The following is a 16387-nucleotide window of genomic DNA, read 5'->3' on the forward strand; positions in this document are numbered from 1 at the left end:
CTTGATAAACATTTTCATAGTTCTTCATACAGTGGGTATAATTATGTTTTATTAAGTCAAACGGAAGAAACAGAATATGCTTTAAAGGGAGAGAATAGTGATATTTTTCTTCTCACCTTTTAAGCATTTATCTCCTTCTATTAACACGAATGAGTTAGATAATGGAAAGAGTTCTCCTTTTCAGTTCCATAAGGATTGTATAGGAAAAAATGAATTAGTGAAACAGTGATTTTTTTTTCTGCCTGACCTATTGCATAACTCAGAGCAAAGTTGTTTTTTTTGCTGTGTGTGTGTGTGTGTGTGTGTGTGTGTGTTTTATAATGTATGTGATAGCAAATAACTAGAATATTTTCCCAAAAAACAATTAGGCTTTGTTGACATATTTACATACAGCATATATTATTTTGAATTTTAAAGACAGTGGTGGTGGCTATAGAGCCAGGATTATGTATGTTCATAATATTTCAAAGCTTTAATTTTCAAATTGTTCCATGGCTTTTCTCAGGATATTTAAGTCTATCAGTATTATGTACAAATAAAAGAAAAAAATTCTAAAAATTAGTTTCTTGATGAGTCTTTTAAAATGATACTGTAAATATTCAAGTTTTTCAACTTCTTAGAAATTTTCTAAAGGCACCTTTTTATCCATGGAAGTCTTATAACATTTTTTTTTGTTTTGATTGAGAATTTTTTCAGGAAAAGAATATTACAAAATCGGTGAGCCAAAAATATCATCATCTTTCAATATTTTCATATTTCTTAGGTATTTCAGTGATAAAACTTGTGGTTGAATTGGAGAATTAAAAGGGGTATCTGGAAAGCAACTTTATTTACAAACCAGGTTGAAAGATTAAAATCTCTCCTTTCTTAGTATGGTTTTCAAATAAAAAATTTCTCCACTTTTTGTAGAATACATATTAAATTTTTTGAAAGTGCTTTGAACACTGGCATTGGTATTCCTCTTGAAAGTCTTATTTGTCTAGCAGTGAAATTCTCAACTTATTCCTAAAACTAGTGACAATATGGACACATTGGATGCTCTTCTGGTAATGTTCTAGGTGACGTTGGTTGATGCAGTTATACTTTATTTAATAAACTGCATTCTGCATAAAGATTTAATTAAGTGTTTGGAGAGGCCATTAGCACTTTTAGACTCCTGGAGTAACATTTCTTGGCAATATGTAAGCAAATGATTCCAAAATATTTGATTATTTCAGTTTTAAAAAATCAGGGTTTTTTCTTACTTTATATTGTAGAAAACATATAATCACTTTCTTTTTTTTTTTTCTTTGTTTGAAGAGTAGTCTGTTCTGTTTTTATCTTACTAATCCACCAGTATGCTTTCATGGAGACATGATTTGATAGTAACTATTATGTTATTCTTCCCTAGCATTGTCCTTAATAATTACAAAAAAGAAACTCAAAAATTGTGACTGTAACAAATTAGACAACTTCGTCCTTGGTTTTCTGGTAAATAAAAAGTTTTTTTTTTTTTTTTACATTAATGTGATAAAAGGGAATGTATATTACTTTCCTTAGAGTTATGTAACATCCCAAAAGAGTTTATTTAGGCTATTTGTACACAGCTTATGAATCAGGAATCTAAGGATCTAGACCCCTTTTGACTGTCTGCAGAATTATCTATATGTGCGTTTTTTATAGATTACACTAGATTATTAGTATTCCTTAACAAGAAATACTGTTCTCTTAGAATGCTGAAAGAAAAGTAGTACCATATGGTTTGAAATATACTTAAGAAATATACTTAAGAATTACATTTTTAAAGTGCAGTCTTCTTTGTTGCTACTGTGTCTAATGCTTTCTCTGAAACCCCACTCTATGAACCTTACAATGCCCTCATGGAGGAACTGTGTTCCTCTGGCACCCTGGCTGCATAGACAAACCTCCTCTCCCCCAACTACAAGCTGCTAGCTCAACAGCTTCCAGGGACATTGTATTCTTGAAAAAAGCATTTAGAAACTAGGATTTTCCTAAATCGAATTGACAGAACTGGTTCCAGAGTCACCTTTGTGTTTCTTCTTCTCAAGGCTTCAGCATTAAGCTCTCAGTCAAAACAAACCCATTTCAATGATTTAGAAAAACAGGTAACAGAGGGAGAAGGTAGAGTGAAGATAGATAATGACATATCCAGTCCCTTTAAGAAGAAAGAAATGGGAAAAAGGATAGAGTTAAGCGTTAAGTAGAGTAATAGAAAATATGAGCAAATGAGAATATTGTAAATGTATTGCTTAGCAACTGAGTGATGAAAGGTATTTTGGAGTATGGTTAATATGTGGAGGAGTTACTCAGAAGACTTAAGATAATGAAATGAACATATTTTAGAAAGTGTTAAGGATTATACAAATATTAAGGACCAAAGGCGAAAACTATGAAAGGGAATTTGTGAAACTAAATATAAATTTTACTGTTTTCATCTGTTTGGTTTGCTATACAAAATGCCATAAACTGGGTAGTTTATCAACAATCGAAATTTATTCCTTACTGTTCTGCAAACTGGGAAATGCAAGATCAAGCAAGGTCTGGACAGCTGCAGGTCTGTAGGGCCTCTTTCTTCAGATGTGGTGCCTTCTTGCTGAGTCCTCACATGGTGGAACGAATGAACTACCTTTCTGTGGTCTTTTTTTTTCAAAGAGCAATGAGTCCCCACCTCTCACCTTGAAGACTGGTATTTCAATATATGAATTTGGGAGGACATAAAAATTCAGATCACAGCACTTACAGTTAACATATTAGAGTTAAGGTGAATTGTTGTCCTATTTTAAGAGCTCTCGCCTTCAACCTTATAGCAAGAATTTATAAGTTGACAAAAATAATTTGCAGATGTTCAGTTAATGGGAAAGCCAAAAGAGTCCTTAAAGCTCATCTAGGCTCACCCCCTCATTTCACATCTGAGGAATTAGCAGCTCCCAGAAGTTTCATGAATCAGGTTACACAATTTACAGTAGAGCACAAGTCTGGAATTCCTAGTTCAGCCTCCTGCTACTTACTTTTATCACATTCTGCTATATGCATAGGTTGAGTGGAGGGTTTTAAAAGATGATCATTATCCTTGTTTTAGCATTTGTCTGCAAAATGTGTCTCCCAGCCACTTTAAAAAAATATATCACAATAAAAAATAAGATATACTGCATTCATAATTCCTTCTTTCACAATGTTAATTGCTGTGTTTCTTTTGGCTCCTATCACCAGCACATCACTTCCCCTCACAGTGGCAGTTGATTCTTTTCTCTCCTCCTTCAGATGAAGGATTTTGAAGGCACAGGAAGGCTGTCTAGTATCTCCTAGTCAAATAGGGCCATTGTTGTTGAGTGGGCATTTAGAATTAATCTGTCTTTTTTGCTCTGAATTAAAATTATAGGTCTATCATTATTTCTAGTCCCCCAAAACACTGTTACTATTACACATTTCTAATAAAATATAAACAAACAGAGAGATGGAAAATAAGGGGTTTAGGCAAATCAAGGTAGATAGAAAACAGTAAAAAAATAAAATAAAATAAAAGTTCAGCTGAAGTGAAATGGAATAGCAGGGTCCAAATGTTGCTTCAGAGATAGACCATTGTGGATCTCTAGAGATTTAATAGGCAAATGTTTTCATTTTAAAGGTTATAAAATAATTTTTAACAGCAGTCTCTTTGCTTACACAAAAAAAGCACTTTAAAGGAAAAAAAATAAAAAAAGAAATTAAGAAAGTATTATTCAGGTTTGTACATCTCAATTCTTTTTTAATAAGCAGTCCTTTCACACTTTGTCTTCATCACATTTATAGAAATGATTTTGACCCTTTGAAGAATTTTCTTGTCCAAACCATCATAGTTCATATAATTAAAAGTCAAGTTGACAGTTTATTTCATCCCTCAGCCAGATCTTCCTTGATCATGTTTCTCAAGGAAAGTTTAGGGAGATGACTTTATTGCCATTTTGCAATAATTGTGTACTCTTTTTTTCATCCTCTTCAGCTTTTGTTTTAAGCAAGAATGTGTTTGGACTTCAAATAATTAAATGCATAGGAATTACACATTCACAAAACAATCACAAGAAGGGACTGGGGAAAAGAAAACAGTGCATGGTGACTCATTTCTATGGTGTTTAAATGTTGTACAGGAGGAAGAAAAGGAGAAAGGATTTCTAACAAAGCTGGTATATAACCTTAAAGAACATGCCTCCTCCTTTAAACTAATTATAGGATTTTAAACTCTTTGACCTTTGGGAAAAAAGTTTGCATCTAATAGGTGAGCAAGGAATTGTAATGAGAATCAAAGTAAAGTGGAGAAAAAGATCTGAATTCCAGTATTATCTGGAGGATTCCTCCTTCTGCTGCCATCACTGACTATAGAAACTACTCAAGAGGAATGCACAGTGTGCAGTGTGTGGTTAGGAGTTTAAGGACAGAAGAGTGAGTCTCCCACCCTCAAGAACTTTATATGGTGCCTGGAAGACAGAATGAATGTATTTGTCACATTAAACCAGGTAAATTATGACATTTTGAGGGACAGAACATTCAGTACTGTTTAGGGGAGTGTTGGAACTGGGGATTTGTACAGCTAGTGAAGAAGGTATGAGGACATGAAGATTAATAGGATAGGAACATAAATAAACTTTTATTTTTACAGTGTGTGTGTGTGTGTGTGTGTGTGTGTGTGTGTTTGCTTGTTTACTTATTTATTTTGGCATGCTCCTTAGGAAGGAGGGAGGGAATGACATGGTTCAGACTTAGGGATTAAAAAAAAATTGATAAGATTGTTTGACAGCAAGAAACTGAGAACCTAATAATAACCAGTTACAAAAGTAGGAAAAGCTAGCCACTTCCTCCTGCAAAAGATAGTCTAGACTCTGGAAAGCTTTAAAGGTGAGCCAATAAGTTCAGATGTGATGAAGAAGAAAATAAGAAGATTCCAAAAGCTCTTGAAGGTAAAAATGGCATCCCTAAATAGGTGTTTAGGAAGGTTAATCTGGTCTGCCATATGTAAGAGGGATAAATAATGTTGAGGAGGACCTGGAGGCAGACAGCTCATTCATTCAAGGCCAATTAATACATAGAATTGAGACTAGCACAGTGATAACGTTGGGAAATAGGAAAGTACATTGAAAATAAACCCACAAAACAAACTTACCAACTAAACATGGGCATTAAAGGAGGAGTCAAGGATTCTGCTGAAGTTTGGAAAAAAAAATCTCAGACTAGGTGGGCATGGGGAAGGCTTTCTGATATCTGAACACATAACATTTTGTGAAAACCAAATGGACTGTGCTTTCTGAACCTCTTTCCTGGACCCTGTTTTGTGTCACTCACTAGCGCTGGTCCTCTTTCCTCTCTCCTCTGTCCTTTCTTCTCTCCCAACTCTCCTCCCCAATTTTTGTCATAATTGTGATATTTTTCTCTGAAGGTGATCAGCCATAACCTCAATTCCATTGTCTTTAGCATAATTAATTTCTTACCCCCATTGTGTTACAGAAATCCACACCCAACTCCATCCTATGATACCTGTCACTGCCTTACTCTTGTCTACATTGATTTTTCCCTTGCCCCTACATCATTCCCATTATTCTACCAGTGTTCCATATATTCCTCACTTGTAAAACCTTCTCATGATGGTAAATCTACCTTCGGATACTACTCAAATATTTTTATTCCTTTTTTTTAATCACAAAACTCCTCAGATAATTGTCTACATTGACTTCTTCATTTCCTTCATCTTCTTTCCCTCTTATATGCAAGTTCAGATGGTGTTTGCTGTCTCCTCCACAAAAGATGTTCTGCTCAAAGCCCATAACTGCATTCTCTTTGACAAATGATTGATCAATTCCTGTTCACCTTCAACTAGACCAACCAGCAGCCTTTAACAAGTTGACTTCTCCTTTCTTTATAAAATGCTTTGTTCATTAGACTTTCTATGTCCCATCTCTCTTGTTTTTGTTTTTGGGTTTGATTTTTTTTTCACACAATATTCTTGCTCGGTCTTCTTCTCTGGTCCTTCCTTATATAGGAGGAAGTAGTCAGTGTGTCCCACTCCAGAGCAGCCAATAAAGAGAATGCAATTCCTCTAGGAAATTTTAAAAAATAATAAGAAGAAAGAAGTAAAGACAAAGATAAAACAATGCTGTTGTGCTTTATTATGATTGTTACCATGTGTTGGCAATTCCACATATTGTCAATTAAATTAATAAATAAATGAAAACACTTCTCCACTCTAGGACAGATTGTTCTTAGTGCCCACCTCTGGCATGCGTTGTGTATCTCAGACTGCCTTGAGTTCTTATTCTCTAGGTGACCTTTTCCCATCTGACCTCAAGGGCTTAAACTGCCACTTACATGTACACCTGTCCTCCTCTCTTATTTCCCTCTCCTTTTCTGTTTCTGTCCCTTCCTCCCTTCATGGGCACACGCCACCACAAACCCTTGCCTGTTTGATGCATTTACTTGCATAAATAAATAGAAGATGTCAAACTAAATGTATTCAAAACCATTGATTCCAAGTCTTCTCTTCCTTTCTAATTTGTCCTGCCTACATTTTTTTCTCATCCTAATAAATGACATATTCATTTTCTTTTTTGGGGGACTAAAAACATTGGAATCATCCCTAATTCTTCTTTTTCTGTCACTTTTCTCACTGAATCCATTGCCACATTTTATCTAATTCTCCTTTGAAATATATACTCCCTCATTGGTCCACAACATTTTCATCTCACATGATCACCAGTGGCCGTATTTTTCTTCTGTCTATAATTTCACACTGTATCTTTAGCTTCTGGAAAGGTTGTTTTCGTTTGGCCACTGCTTAGCCATCCACCTCAGGGTCCTGTGCCCACTCTTTGTTCTTTGTCAGTATCTTCTTTAGCCTTTAGTGTCCTTCATTGTCATTTGCTTATTAATTTTTGTTCCTCAGAGATCTTCACTCAGCCCTCATATTACATACTTGATTTGTTCTTCCTGAAGAATTCATTTACTCACAAATCATTAGTTAATGCTGCTTCCAAACATCTCCAACCCACACTTCCCTTCCATGATCTGGTTCCATCAACTTATATGTTTAATAAACATCTCTATTCAAATTTCTATTCAAAACTGAGATCATCTTTTCTCTCTCTCTCCAATCTTAGAGTTAACATTCCTTTCCTCTCCACTGGAATCCATTTTTTTCCTATCTCCATGACTTTTTTCTAGGTATTAATAAATTGAAGTATAGTGGATGCTTTAGTGATGTGTGTGTGTATGTGTGCACGCATGTGCACGCACACTATAGTGACAAAATTCCTCTACCTGTATGTATTCCATCCTCTGCACCACACCCCAAAGATGAAAGTATGATTATTGCACCCCTGCTTATAGCTCTCACTTTGCCAAGATGCAGGGACCTTTGCCAACTCTTGCATTCACACAAGGGAGAAAATAAATTGGCTATTTTTCAGAAACAATTTTTTTCTACTTCTATTACAGTCCAAAGAAAGCCATGTGCCAAATCTCATCAATCTCTTCCTCATTAATGAATGATTCATTGATTTATTAAGTATTGAAAATCCAGAATAGATTCCAATAGTACATATTTCACTCTTGGCTCCAACCAGGTCATTCTGATCTTCCTTTCCTGGAGCTACACATACTTTCACTACCTTTGCCTCTCCAGATGTGTTTCACTTATGTTTGTATTCGTCATTGCCTAGGTCAATGCCTAGGTCAAGTGTAGTGTACATCATTACCTAGGTCAATGCCGTAAGTGTAACATACCTATATAAATTTGACATTTTTTTCCCAATGTGGTGAGATGCAGAAAATTTCAAACCATGAAAACTCAAAGATTATTTCCATAAAATTTAAAAACTTTTTCACATAGTAGGCTAATGGAAAATTTATTTCAACAATTTTAGTGTTGATAAAGGAATTTATATAGTCATCTGAAGATTTTCCTGGTTATACATAAATCACAAAATAAATAAGTCTGCATATGAAAAACAAGAATTTTTGCCACATATGTATAACTGTATTTTATTATAAGCCGTGGTGAAAATACTCCATGTCAATGTATGTAATCTTTAAATGTTTAGAAAATACTGTACAGAGATAGTACTTGTTCCTTTTCCATGATTACTGAGAGGTGGTGACAACAACTTAGATTCCATCTGGTGACTAGGTATGGTGGCAAAGAGAGGTGATACTGTTATCCCCATTTTATAGATGAAAAAACTGGCTTGAACACAATAACAAGTTTCCACAGATGCAAGCCAGAGCTCCTTATTAAATTTTTTACTTCATATATTTCCCACTTAACATTGCCATTGTGAAAGCTCTAAAATATTATCCTGGGTTCACTATGAATTGACTTAGAAAAAACTTAAAGAGTTTTTTGCTTTAATGGTATATTCTGTAATCCATAAGATTAAAGGGACTGCAGTGTAGGGAATAATCTAGAAAATTGCTCAAATCCAACATGTGTGTGTAGATGGAGCTTTTTAGAGTTGTTGTTTTTTTTTTTTTTTTTTTTAGATAACTACATTTGCCAAACTGCTTGTATATTCTAAGATTACTTATAGCTTCTCATCAAATTTTTACCTTACTGGAAGATGGGTGGTGGTGGTCTAGAGTGAGGGAAGAGAGGGTTGTCCTTCTTGCAAGAGAAAACCTAAGGCTTACTTATATACCACTACCTTCTGATTTTATCTTCTCTCACTGTTTTACACAGGGCCAAGCCAGTGTCGCTGAACAGTCTTTGCAACTGGTATACATACCACTTTCATTAAAGCATGTATAAAATTTCCTTAAGGACTTAAAAAAGCTTTCATATTATGTTGCTTAGGATATTAGTATTTAGTCTTGTTAGCATTTACCTTTTACAAAATATCCACACAAATAGTAGTGATCTTTTATTGGCCTAAAACACTAACTTTACTGGTGGACAAAGAGTATAGTACATATTAATGTAATTTTAAATGTCTTAATAACCAAATTGCTGTAGCCTTTTCTTGAAATAAGTTGTGTTCAGCAGAATGGATGAAAGCCAGAGAATTGTGCATAAGCACAACTACTACTTATATGGTATTACACACTTAATATTCATTGACTTTACACTTCATTACAACCCTGAAATCTTGACTTTTTTGTTTGTTTGTTTCTATTTTCATATATACGATTCTGAATTTCAGAGAGGTTAAGTAACTTGTTTGATCTCAAAGAGCTAGAAAATGATTGAGCTCTGATTTGAAGTCAAGTGTATTTTGTTCTTAAACCCATGGTTTTCCCTACAACAAATATATCCATAGGAGCATTCAACGTTCCCCTGAGGAAATACTTCTTTAAACCACCTGGCTTCTGAGGGCCAGGTTGCTCTGGCAAAATTGGCTATTTTATGACACTTACGTATTTACTTTTATTTTTGCTTTCTCAAACCTTTCATAACATAACCATTATTTCAACACAGAGTATACTTTCTCCAGTTCTCCACAGCAAGCGCAGATGATGGCTTCATAGATAATGGTTCTAGGTATGTCACTGAATGTGACCAAATAGTGTAAATGAGAATGAAATAAAATTTTGGGAATCATGAAATTACAGGTTACAGAAAACATATTTTAAAAGTTGCAAAATGGATTTGGCTCTTCAGTTGTCATCATTTTAGGACAGTGCAGGCTCAGAGGGAGGCACCTACCAGTGCAGAAGTCTTGGGGAAGAAGATGTTAAGTGAGAGAAGTTACAGAAGCTTTCAGGAACCCAATAAAATGATTGAACCAAACAAAGGCAACTTCCCTGGGGTCAATGACATCTTTGAAAGAATCTTTAAAAGAGTGAAAAGAAATAGTGATAAAGAAGTACCCCTGAATAATCATTTGTTTTCTTTTCTGTTAAAAAAAAAATCTGAAAGCTTTTGACTAAGTGTGGCTATGTAGAAAATTTACTAACTGTGGAATAGAAAATAGAGGCTTTAATGGATTAAAAAATAGGTGTGAGACAATATGGACAAACCCTGAAAACATCATGCTAAGTGAAATAAGCCATTTGTGAAAAGAAGCATAACTTAATTTGACATACACAAAGTGTCTGCAATAGTCAAACTGGTAGAATAGAATTTTAGAATGGTGTTTGTCAGGGAGTGGGGGTAGGAGGAGTGAGAGCAAATAATTGGAGGGTATAAAGTTTCAGTTAAGCCATCTGAGTAAGTTGTAGAAATCTATATAGCCTTTATAGCTGTAGTCAACACTACTGTACTGTACATGTAAAAATTTAAAAGGATAGATCTCATATTAAGTGTTCTTACAATGAAAGAGAGAGAGAGAGAGAGAGAGAGAGAGAGAGAGAGAGAGAGAGAGAGAGAAGGAAAAAAAGAAAGAAAAAAAAGCTAGCTCTGAGAGAGGAAGAAAAAAGTTGAAGTAACCGGCTAGTGTTCAACATGAACAACAGCTTTTACTGAGTAGAGCAGAGGTGAGTTTGGGGAGAAGACCTGCTTATTGTGTAGATGAACAACCTATAAACATTAGGTTAAGGAATGAAAATTGTTCCAGACCATATAGACATTGTGATGAATTCCATAAGGACTTAAATGTGAGAAACTTCCCAATTCCTTGAGAGATGTGAATGCAATATTATGCTCAAATTATCATCATGGTAGTTCAATATTTTAATTTTAAAGTAATCAAATGAAACAATCTTATGTGAGAAAATGTATTAGGAATTAGTAAATTTAAGAAAGACTATGTTTCAGTAAGAGCTCTTTAAAATATAAGACATTAAGAAGATGTAGGAGTAATTTTTTGAAACTAATTGATATTGAGAACTTATTAAATTTCTTGGAGGCCCCATTACACAGAGGTCACAGATGATTTAAGAAGCAGAAAAAAGTGATCACACATTCCAGGCCTAGGAAGCCCCAGGAGATACTTCTCCTTTACTATATAAAAATAACTTCTGCGTAAAACCAGACAGGGCAAGGCAAAGTAGCTTTACTTTTCCAGAAAATAAAAAATTACAAATCTAGCCCCATTCAGATAATTGACACTGGAGCATCCAATGCACTTCAATCTATTACTGCGTAGAAGAAATAATTTAAGAGAAAACACTGCAGGTCAACAAAGATGATGTTGCTTGGTTACTCAAAACCATTTGGTAGCATGCTGAGTTGCTCAGCTTTTTAGAAGAGCACTCTTTGTATACACATAGGAAAAGGATGGAGAAGACCACTTGAAACCATTTTTCATTGTAAACTTGCTTTATCTGAACACTGACTTCACTTTTGCAATGCCTAAGCAAGTTCAGAGGTGTTTGTTAAAGTGTAAAGCTACCAAGATAGTAATAAATGCTGAATTCGAGTATTCTTCTAAATATTAATCTTGTTATGATGAATTTGCTCTGAAAGAGTCTGAGCTGTTTTTTTAGGAGGAAAAAATATTCAGTTCTTTGGCTTCCTTGACCAAGGACTCCTTGGGGGCTGCCTGGAGGCAGCACTGTCCAGGGGGGAACTTCAGAGCTTCAGAATCAGACTGACTCATCCAAACCCTCCCTCTGTTGCTCTCTGCCTTTGAAAAAAATTACTTAAACTGTCTGAGCTTTGATGCCTCATCTCTTCCATAAAAGCAATGATGTTTCTGTTATAGATTACTGTGTTGATTGAGTAGGAAATTCATGTTTCATGCCTAGCACCTAACAGGTTTCCAACAAATGGTAACTTAGTATTTGGAAATTATAGAGATGCAAATATCTTTTCTTGTACTCACAGTCTTTAAAATATTCTTTTACAATGAGTCACATAGCTCTATAGAGTCTGGAGAAGCTCCAAAAATGGAGGGGGAGAGGGGTGGTGGCTAGATGGGTTATAGAGTGAAAGTTGTTCGAAACTTGCAGACTCAGTTTTAGAATGTAGTTTTATTCTCCAATTTTAAAAAGTGACTTAGAATTGAGCTTCTCACCATGGATACAGAAAGATGGATTTCAAAATGTGAGTGATGACAACAGAAAATGTTTTTCTTTCTCTTTATTCTGTTAGACCGCTTCGCTTAATATTTACTCAGTTTGTTGGCTCTTGTTTCTTTTAATGTGCTACAAATTTTTGTAAGAACAGTGATATACTTTATTGCTTAATGTATTAGTAAATCCAGAGAAGGGGTGAGCGGTGGAAGTTTTGAAGGCAGATATAGTACTTCTCCCTTATCTGCAGAGATATGTTCCATAGACCTCCATGGTAAGCATGAAACTACAAATAGTATTGAGCCCTATGTATATCATTGTTTCCCACATATGCATACCTATGGTAAAGTTGAATTTATATATTGGTACAATAGGAGATGAGTAACTTAATGTAGCTCTTAGCACAATTAGCATACAATTTTTTCTTCTTTTATTAAGAACTTTTACCTGTTCACTTAAAGGAAACACTTTATGTCTTCTCTTTGGCACACCCAAACTGCCAGCATCCCTACTCTGCACTTTTAGGCCATTATTAAGTGAAGTAAGACTTTTTGACCACAAGCACTGGAATAGCTTGACAGTCAATCTGATAACCCAGAAATGACTAATGCTCAGGTAGCACATAGAGCGTGGATATACTAGAAAGGGGGCTGATTCATACAGTTTACTGGGACAGTGTGGGATGACTTGAGATTTCATCATGTAACTCAGAACTGTACATGGTTTACAACACATGAATTATTTATTTCTGGAATTTTCTATTTAACATTTTCAGACTGTTGTGACTGCAGAAAGACAAAATGCAGATCATAGAAGACTACTAGTACTATCAGTACTATACCTGAACATCCACTCATTAATTTTAAAATTTCAATTGTGACCACACTTTGTGTTTCAAATTTTGTTGATAAGAATATACAAAGCACATGCTGTTGCTGTCATCAAGTGCAGGTTAGATTTATTCCCAAATCTTTTTATATCTAGACTGTTAAGAATTTAAATTCTAGATCATTTTCTGACCATAAGATTTCTATTGATTTTAGTTTTTTAAAATTGTTGTTGCAGCTGTCAGGGAGAAAAATATTTGCTAGAACTTGATGATTAAGTGCCTAAAAGTTATTTGTTTATTTTTGCAGAATTAATATCATTCATAAATGAAAGGGAAAGGTAAAAAGTGAAGCAGATATGGCAGGGCAAGGCAATGAGAGAGAGTTGTAAGAACTTTCATTCCACAAGGTAAAGGACTAGGAATCCTAGACTTCTAGACATTATGATCCATCTTTGCCAATATAGACCTGTTGGTTAGTCTCAGGGAAAAACAAAGTTTGGGCCAGATAAGAAAAATTAACACAAGAAATAATTACAGAATTTAAAGGAAAGGTATATGGGGTTGGAGATATAGCTCAGTTGGTAGAGTGTCTGCCTTGCATGCACAACGCCCTGGGTTCAATCCCTGGCACCAGCAAAAAAGGAAAGCTACATTTAGGATTTTAAAAATATGGTTTAGTATATCATTGTGGTTAAGAAAAACTCCCCTGAAATGAGAGTATGACCTCAAAGCATAGCTGCATCACTTGGGTGGGGTGTCATAATGCATCAGAATCTGGCACAGAGCAGATACTCTGCACAGTGTTGATGATGATTGTGATGATCAATACCCCATTCCCCAGAAAGGGCTGCTGATTATTATCTCATTGTGTTAATAAAAATGGAGTAATTTGCTACCATTTTCAAATGTGTGATCATCACCAAATTGACAGGGTAGAATAGAATACTGGATAATCTAAGTCAATGGTATTATTTTTAAATAATATTAAACAAAAAAGTTCAGGGCTAGAGAACACAAATTAGTAACCTAATTAAATCACCAGCAAAAGAGACAGATCCTGTAACATCAGTCAGTTTTGCTATTACACAGCAATTATTAGAGTGAAATATTGCATGATGCTATGTATCATTATTAGGTTTTAAACATTTCATTTTACATAGGCAGAAAAGTATAGATTAATCAGTTTGTTGGATAAGTTAAAAGCTCCTTAATTAAAATATTTATTATCATTTGTATAAAGGGAGCAACATGGTTGAGGCTCTAAAATGAATTCTGGGGCACTCTGAAATAAATTCCTTTATGAAATTATTTGCACATACTCTTCTTGGAGTAGTCTCCAAGCACCGCAGGACCTAATTTGTAATATTAAGTAGCAGTTTCTTATTTTGACATTTTGTGCATTTCCCTAAATCACTATCAAATGAAATGATTTTTAACATGACACCAAACTATTATTTGCTTTATTTTTCTATTCAAGGAATGTGAATGTATTTTGAAATATCAGATTTTTTCATAGGATTGGTGAAAAATTTCTTCTCTGCCTGCCTGTCTGCCTTTCCTCCTCCTCTCCCTTTCTTACCTTCTCCTCTCTTCCCCTCCTCTCCTCTCTCCTCCCCTCCCTTCTCTTTCCTTCCCTTCTTTTTCTTCTTCTCACTATGTTTCTAGCCTTTGCTGAGCCTAGGAAAACCTTTATGGGCTCCCAAGTATTGTGGTATTACAATTGGACACATTTAAAATTTCTCAGCTTTTTTAGATCAGACAGACAAGAATTTCATTTCAAGCTCTATCAATTTCTAACTTTATGACCTGGGACAAGTTACCCATATCTTTAAGGCCAAGTTTCCTGTTTTGTAAAGATTAATAACTGCCTCATGAGTTTATTTTGAGGATCACATAATTGTTTCTTACAAACAGCTCATCAGAGTACATTTCAGGAAACAAACTAAATATGTTTTTTATTCTTTGACATTTTTATTTTTAATAAATCTTCGAGGGGGCAGCAGTCATTTGGCCAAATTAAGTTAGTAGCACTGTATCTATTTTGGAGAAGCCCATATGATAACACTGAAGTAGTAATGGAAGGGAAAGTATTCTTGGATAAACTATACTTATTTTTCTGCTAGGAATGATCAGAAAAAAATGGTTATACACACACACACACACACACGCACACACACGCACACATGCACACATTGATTTATGTAACAGGAATTATTATCTGTGTTTAGCATAATTGACAGTGCTTTGAATTTAGAGTCCCAGGGCTTGGGGAAGATTTTATAAATTCGTATCATGAGGCTCATCTGTTTCAGGATATATAATGTAGGTATTTTTTGAATAAACGTGTCCTAGTGAATTTTGTATGCTTTTCTCTGTCCTTATTGGAGACTCTGGGAAGATAAAAGGCTGCTCTTAAGGAATTCACAATTTATTGGGGAAATACAGATTGATCCTATAAAAACTTATGATAATGTATCAGTATAAATGCTGAAACATATATGTAAGATAATTGGCTGAGGAGCACTTTGGTTTTGAGGGAAAAAAAAGAAGGTTAAAAAGGGTAGAAGAAAACAGACACTTAAATTCAAAGGGACAACAGCGATCAAGTCTTAAAGTTATGCTTATTTGCCAAGAGGAAGTAGGTAGGCTTCTTGAGTGACTGTTGGATGTACATCAAGGCTGCCAACTATTTGGAAGTTACTCCTGGATTTATAATCAAGGACTAAGGATAAATTCTTCCTTTCAAGATTAATTTAAGATTTATTTATAAGTAAACATTATTTGGTGTGTGCATTTGGGCTGAGCCCTGTTTATTATGATTGTATTGTTTTTAAATAGATCACCACCAAAGGCCAAAGGTTTTGTACACAGCAGAAAAAATGCAATAATAGTGCCTTGTTGTGCACTTCTATTTTCAAGGTTAATTATTTGTTTAATTAAATCCTTCAGAATCAACCAGAGATGCTATTGCCTAAAAATATTAGACAAACATGATGATTCTCTTTGGCAGTGTAAGAATTGTGTAACAACTTTTTAAAAAAAAAATCTTTATACTTTATGGCCTTTTATGACTTTGAAGACTATATCACATTGTGCTTTTATTTTTTAATGTTTTGCTCTTATTGACTATTTTTATACATATGTCTTCATTTTAAAAATGTGGGAATGGAGGCTTAGAGAACTAAGTAAATGAGAAAATACAGGAGCTGGGCTTTGTACTTAAGATTCTTAAGATAACTCCTGAGATGTTGATGAGGTATTAGATTAGAAAGGTTAGGAATTTGAGACAGGTGGGATGTTGTAGAGACTATGGAAATTGTCAGGGAAAAAATGGCAGAAAAAAATAGACAACGTTAATGGGAAGCCTTGTAAAATGGAATATACTTCATATGATTATAATTCATTATGGAGAAAGAATAAAATATTAAAGGCAATTTCTGAAATGTAGCTATTTTTAATAACTAATTTCCACACAACAGGGCACAAAAAGGCAGACCACAGTTAGGTGAAATTAATGATCTGTGTTTGGGTTGAGTTTGGCAAACCAGGATATTGTTGGCACTTCCACTCTGGAGCTCAAATACAAGATCAGAATAAAGATGTGAATCGAGTGATGACTTGGACTGATTCTTTGGGTTTCCCCTCAAC

The 16387-nt window shown here is 34.6% G+C and overlaps 1 protein-coding gene across 1 annotated transcript in view; it reads left to right on the forward strand.

The window, feature by feature from the left end:
- Window positions 1-16387, forward strand: part of LOC143410759 (zinc finger homeobox protein 4-like) — an 86404-nt gene that overhangs the window by 45922 nt on the left and 24095 nt on the right.

The sequence above is a fragment of the Callospermophilus lateralis genome, chromosome 11, assembly GCF_048772815.1.
Source record: "Callospermophilus lateralis isolate mCalLat2 chromosome 11, mCalLat2.hap1, whole genome shotgun sequence".
Lineage (NCBI taxonomy): Eukaryota > Metazoa > Chordata > Mammalia > Rodentia > Sciuridae > Callospermophilus > Callospermophilus lateralis.